This window comes from Cherax quadricarinatus, chromosome 5, assembly GCF_038502225.1.
Source record: "Cherax quadricarinatus isolate ZL_2023a chromosome 5, ASM3850222v1, whole genome shotgun sequence".
NCBI classification, from domain to species: domain Eukaryota; kingdom Metazoa; phylum Arthropoda; class Malacostraca; order Decapoda; family Parastacidae; genus Cherax; species Cherax quadricarinatus.
In genome coordinates, this window is record NC_091296.1 from 57,995,141 (window position 1) to 58,001,140 (window position 6,000).

The 6,000-nt window shown below is 45.6% G+C and overlaps 1 protein-coding gene across 1 annotated transcript in view; it reads right to left on the reverse strand.

Annotated features, from left to right (window-relative positions):
* Positions 1–6,000, reverse strand: part of Nmdar2 (NMDA receptor 2) — a 408,938-nt gene that overhangs the window by 101,729 nt on the left and 301,209 nt on the right. The window lies entirely within an intron of this gene.

Genomic DNA, 6,000 nt, shown 5'->3' on the forward strand with positions numbered 1-6,000 from the left:
GGAACACTGGGGAGTGTTGGTACACTAAATGGAACACTGGGGAGTGTTGGTACACTAAATGGAACACTGGGGAGTCTTGGTACACTAAATGGAACACTGGGGAGTGTTGGTACACTAAATGGAACACTGGGGAGTGTTGGTACACTAAATGGAACACTGGGGAGTGTTGGTACACTAAATGGAACACTGGGGAGTGTTCGTACACTAAATGGAACACTGGGGAGTGTTGGTACACTAAATGGAACACTGGGGAGTGTTGGTACACTAAATGGAACACTGGGGAGTGTTGGTACACTAAATGGAACACTGGGGAGTCTTGGGACACTAAATGGAACACTGGGGAGTGTTGGTACACTAAATGGAACACTGGGGAGTGTTGGTACACTAAATGGAACACTGGGGAGTGTTGGTACACTAAATGGAACACTGGGGAGTGTTGGTACACTAAATGGAACACTGGGGAGTGTTGGTACACTAAATGGAACACTGGGGAGTGCTGGTACACTAAATGAAACACTGGGGAGTGTTGGTACACTAAATGGAACACTGAGGAGTGTTGGTACACTAAATGGAACACTGGGGAGTCTTGGTACACTAAATGGAACACTGGGGATTCTTGGTACACTAAATGGAGCACTGGAGAGTGTTGATACACTAAATGGAACACTGGGGAGTCTTGGTACACTAAATGGAACACTGGGGAGTCTTGGTACACTAAATGGAACACTGGGGAGTCTTGGTACACTAAATGGAACACTGGGGAGTGTTGGTACACTAAATGGAACACTGAGGAGTGTTGGTACACTAAATGGAACACTGGGGAGTGTTGGTACACTAAATGGAACACTGGGGAGTGTTGGTACACTAAATGGAACACTGAGGAGTGTTGGTACACTAAATGGAACACTGGGGAGTGTTGGTACACTAAATGGAACACTGGGGAGTGTTGGTACACTAAATGGAACACTGAGGAGTGTTGGCACACTAAATGGAACACTGGGGAGTGTTGGTACACTAAATGGAACACTGGGGAGTGTTGGTACACTAAATGGAACACTGGGGAGTGTTGGTACACTAAATGGAACACTGGGGAGTGTTGGTACACTAAATGGAACACTGGGGAGTGTTGGTACACTAAATGGAACACTGGGGAGTGTTGGTACACTAAATGGAACACTGGGGAGTGTTGGTACACTAAATGGAACACTGGGGAGTGTTGGTACACTAAATGGAACACTGGGGAGTGTTGGTACACTAAATGGAACACTGGGGAGTGTTGGTACACTAAATGGAACACTGGGGAGTCTTGGTACACTAAATGGAACACTGGGGAGTGTTGGTACACTAAATGGAACACTGGGGAGTTTTGGTACACTAAATGGAACACTGGGGAGTGTTGGTACACTAAATGGAACAGTGAGGAGTGTTGGTACACTAAATGGAACACTGGGGAGTGTTGGTACACTAAATGGAACACTGGGGAGTGTTGGTACACTAAATGGAACACTGGGGAGTGTTGGTACACTAAATGGAACACTGGGGAGTGTTGGTACACTAAATGGAACACTGGGGAGTGTTGGTGCACTAAATGGAACACTGGGGAGTGTTGGTACACTAAATGGAACACTGGGGAGTGTTGGTACACTAAATGGAACACTGGGGAGTCTTGGTACACTAAATGGAACACTGAGGAGTGTTGGTACACTAAATGGAGCACTGGGGAGTCTTGGTACACTAAATGGAACACTGAGGAGTGTTGGTACACTAAATGGAACACTGGGGAGTGTTGGTGCACTAAATGGAACACTGGGGAGTGTTGGTACACTGGAACACTGGGGAGTGTTGGTACACTAAATGGAACACTGGGGAGTGTTGGTACACTAAATGGAACACTGAGGAGTGTTGGTACACTAAATGGAACACTGGGGAGTCTTGGTACACTAAATGGAACACTGAGGAGTGTTGGTACACTAAATGGAACACTGAGGAGTGTTGGTACACTAAATGGAACACTGAGGAGTGTTGGTACACTAAATGGAACACTGAGGAGTGTTGGTACACTAAATGGAACACTGAGGAGTGTTGGTACACTAAATGGAACACTGGGGAGTGTTGGTACACTAAATGGAACACTGGGGAGTCTTGGTACACTAAATGGAACACTGGGGAGTCTTGGTACACTAAATGGAACACTGGGGAGTCTTGGTACACTAAATAGAACACTGGGGAGTGTTGGTACACTAAATGGAACACTGGGGAGTGTTGGTACACTAAATGGAACACTGGGGAGTGTTGGTACACTAAATGGAACACTGGGGAGTGTTGGTACACTAAATGGAACACTGGGGAGTCTTGGTACACTAAATGGAACACTGGGGAGTCTTGGTACACTAAATGGAACACTGGGGAGTGTTGGTACACTAAATGGAACACTGGGGAGTGTTGGTACACTAAATGGAACACTGGGGAGTGTTGGTACACTAAATGGAACACTGGGGAGTCTTGGTACACTAAATGGAACACTGGGGAGTGTTGGTACACTAAATGGAACACTGGGGAGTCTTGGTACACTAAATGGAACACTGGGGAGTGTTTGTACACTAAATGGAACACTGGGGAGTCTTGGTACACTAAATGGAACACTGGGGATTCTTGGTACACTAAATGGAACACTGGAGAGTGTTGATACACTAAATGGAACACTGGGGAGTCTTGGTACACTAAATGGAACACTGGGGAGTCTTGGTACACTAAATGGAACACTGGGGAGTGTTGGTACACTAAATGGAACACTGAGGAGTGTTGGTACACTAAATGGAACACTGGGGAGTGTTGGTACACTAAATGGAACACTGGGGAGTGTTGGTACACTAAATGGAACACTGGGGAGTGTTGGTACACTAAATGGAACACTGGGGAGTGTTGGTACACTAAATGGAACACTGGGGAGTGTTGGTACACTAAATGGAACACTGGGGAGTGTTGGTACACTAAATGGAACACTGGGGAGTGTTGGTACACTAAATGGAACACTGGGGAGTGTTGGTACACTAAATGGAACACTGGGGAGTGTTGGTACACTAAATGGAACACTGGGGAGTTGGTACACTAAATGAACACTGGGGAGTGTTGGTACACTAAATGGAACACTGGGGAGTGTTGGTACACTAAATGGAACACTGGGGAGTGTTGGTACACTAAATGGAACACTGGGGAGTGTTGGTACACTAAATGGAACACTGGGGAGTGTTGGTACACTAAATGGAACACTGGGGAGTGTTGGTACACTAAATGGAACACTGGGGAGTGTTGGTACACTAAATGGAACACTGGGGAGTGTTGGTACACTAAATGGAACACTGAGGAGTGTTGGTACACTGGGGAACAGGAGTGTTGGTACACTAAATGGAACACTGGGGAGTGTTGGTACACTAAATGGAACACTGGGGAGTCTTGGTACACTAAATGGAACACTGGGGAGTCTTGGTACACTAAATGGAACACTGGGGAGTGTTGGTACACTAAATGGAACACTGAGGAGTGTTGGTACACTAAATGGAACACTGGGGAGTGTTGGTACACTAAATGGAACACTGGGGAGTGTTGGTACACTAAATGGAACACTGGGGAGTGTTGGTACACTAAATGGAACACTGAGGAGTGTTGGTACACTAAATGGAACACTGGGGAGTCTTGGTACACTAAATGGAACACTGGGGAGTCTTGGTACACTAAATGGAACACTGGGGAGTGTTGGTACACTAAATGGAACACTGGGGAGTCTTGGTACACTAAATGGAACACTGGGGAGTCTTGGTACACTAAATGGAACACTGGGGAGTGTTGGTACACTAAATGGAACACTGGGGAGTCTTGGTACACTAAATGGAACACTGGGGAGTGTTGGTACACTAAATGGAACACTGGGGAGTGCTGGTACACTAAATGGAACACTGAGGAGTGTTGGTACACTAAATGGAACACTGGGGAGTGTTGGTACACTAAATGGAACACTGGGGAGTGTTGGTACACTAAATGAAACACTGAGGAGTGTTGGTACACTAAATGGAACACTGGGGAGTGTTGGTACACTAAATGGAACACTGGGGAGTGTTGGTACACTAAATGGAACACTGGGGAGTGTTGGTACACTAAATGGAACACTGGGGAGTGTTGGTACACTAAATGGAACACTGGGGAGTGTTGGTACACTAAATGGAACACTGGGGAGTGTTGGTACACTAAATGGAACACTGGGGAGTGTTGGTACACTAAATGGAACACTGGGGAGTGTTGGTACACTAAATGGAACACTGGGGAGTGTTGGTACACTAAATGGAACACTGGGGAGTGTTGGTACACTAAATGGAACACTGGGGAGTGTTGGTACACTAAATGGAACACTGAGGAGTGTTGGTACACTAAATGGAACACTGAGGAGTGAAATATTGAAACGCTAACACTATCACACATTCTTTTGTCTAGACACATTCGTCGACAAGTCTTGCTGTCGAATGCAGATTTACCTATCAAATCCCAATGATTTTTATTGGGAATTACTGAAATATGTTGGAGCAGCAGATTTATGTAAGAAAACGCCCTATATTCCCTTGTCTTTGATTAATAACTTACTTGTATAATCTGCAGAGATATTACCAAGGGAATGTCACCACACACTGTGCTCTGACAGGTGATCAAATACGTCTGTAGGAACAACATACTGTCTTCTGATAGGTGAGTAGTCAGGTCTTCTGTGGGACTAACAGTCTTATGATAGGTGAGTAGTCAGGTCTTCTGTGGGACTAACAGTCTTCTGATAGGTGAGTAGTCAGGTCTTCTGTGGGACTAACAGTCTTATGATAGGTGAGTAGTCAGGTCTTCTGTGGGACTAACAGTCTTATGATAAGTGAGTAGTCAGGTCTTCTGTGGGACTAACAGTCTTATGAGAGGTGAGTAGTCAGGTCTTCTGTGGGACTAACAGTCTTATGATAGGTGAGTAGTCAGGTCTTCTGTGGGACTAACAGTCTTATGATAGGTGAGTAGTCAGGTCTTCTGTGGGACTAACAGTCTTATGATAGGTGAGTAGTCAGGTCTTCTGTGGGACTAACAGTCTTATGATAGGTGAGTAGTCAGGTCTTCTGTGGGACTAACAGTCTTATGATAGGTGAGTAGTCAGGTCTTCTGTGGGACTAACAGTCTTATGATAGGTGAGTAGTCAGGTCTTCTGTGGGACTAACAGTCTTATGATAGGTGAGTAGTCAGGTCTTCTGTGGGACTAACAGTCTTATGATAGGTGAGTAGTCAGGTCTTCTGTGGGACTAACAGTCTTATGATAGGTGAGTAGTCAGGTCTTCTGTGGGACTAACAGTCTTATGATAGGTAATCAGTTAGGTCTGTGGGACTAATATACTGTCTTCTAACAGGTGATCAGTTACTGTCTTGTGACGGGTGATCAGTTACTTTGTTCTGTCAGGTGATCAGTTAGGTCTTTGGGGTTAACATACTGTACTCTGGCAAGTGAGTAGTTACGTCTGTGTGTGGAGCTGTCAACTTCAATAACGATGACGTCACATGACATGTGGCGTCACAGCAGAAAAAACGTCAACAATGCAAGCAGTGTCAGCCAGTGTGTGTAGCTGAACCTTCCTGTGTGGGAAAGTTACTGAAGAGGTCAGAAATATAACATTATTTTTGCAGTACTGCATTCATGGATACTTAAAATAAAATCTTCAAGAATCTGTAACATTAAATCTGAACTAGGTTTTGGTCATCTGACCGAGGCCTTCCGTTGGTTTTTTTTTTTTTATTCGCCGGTATTCTCCCGGCCCGGGTCTTTTCCAAGTAGTGGTGACCCGGCCTTGACTCCCTATCTGGGGAGTATCTAGAGACCTAAGTCTCCCATGGGAGGAGGTACAAGTACCCCCTCAGCTTTGGGACCAAGTGTCCCCAGGCCTAGCCACAGTCCCCGCCCTCACGGGGCTCGTATGGAGAAGCTAGGCC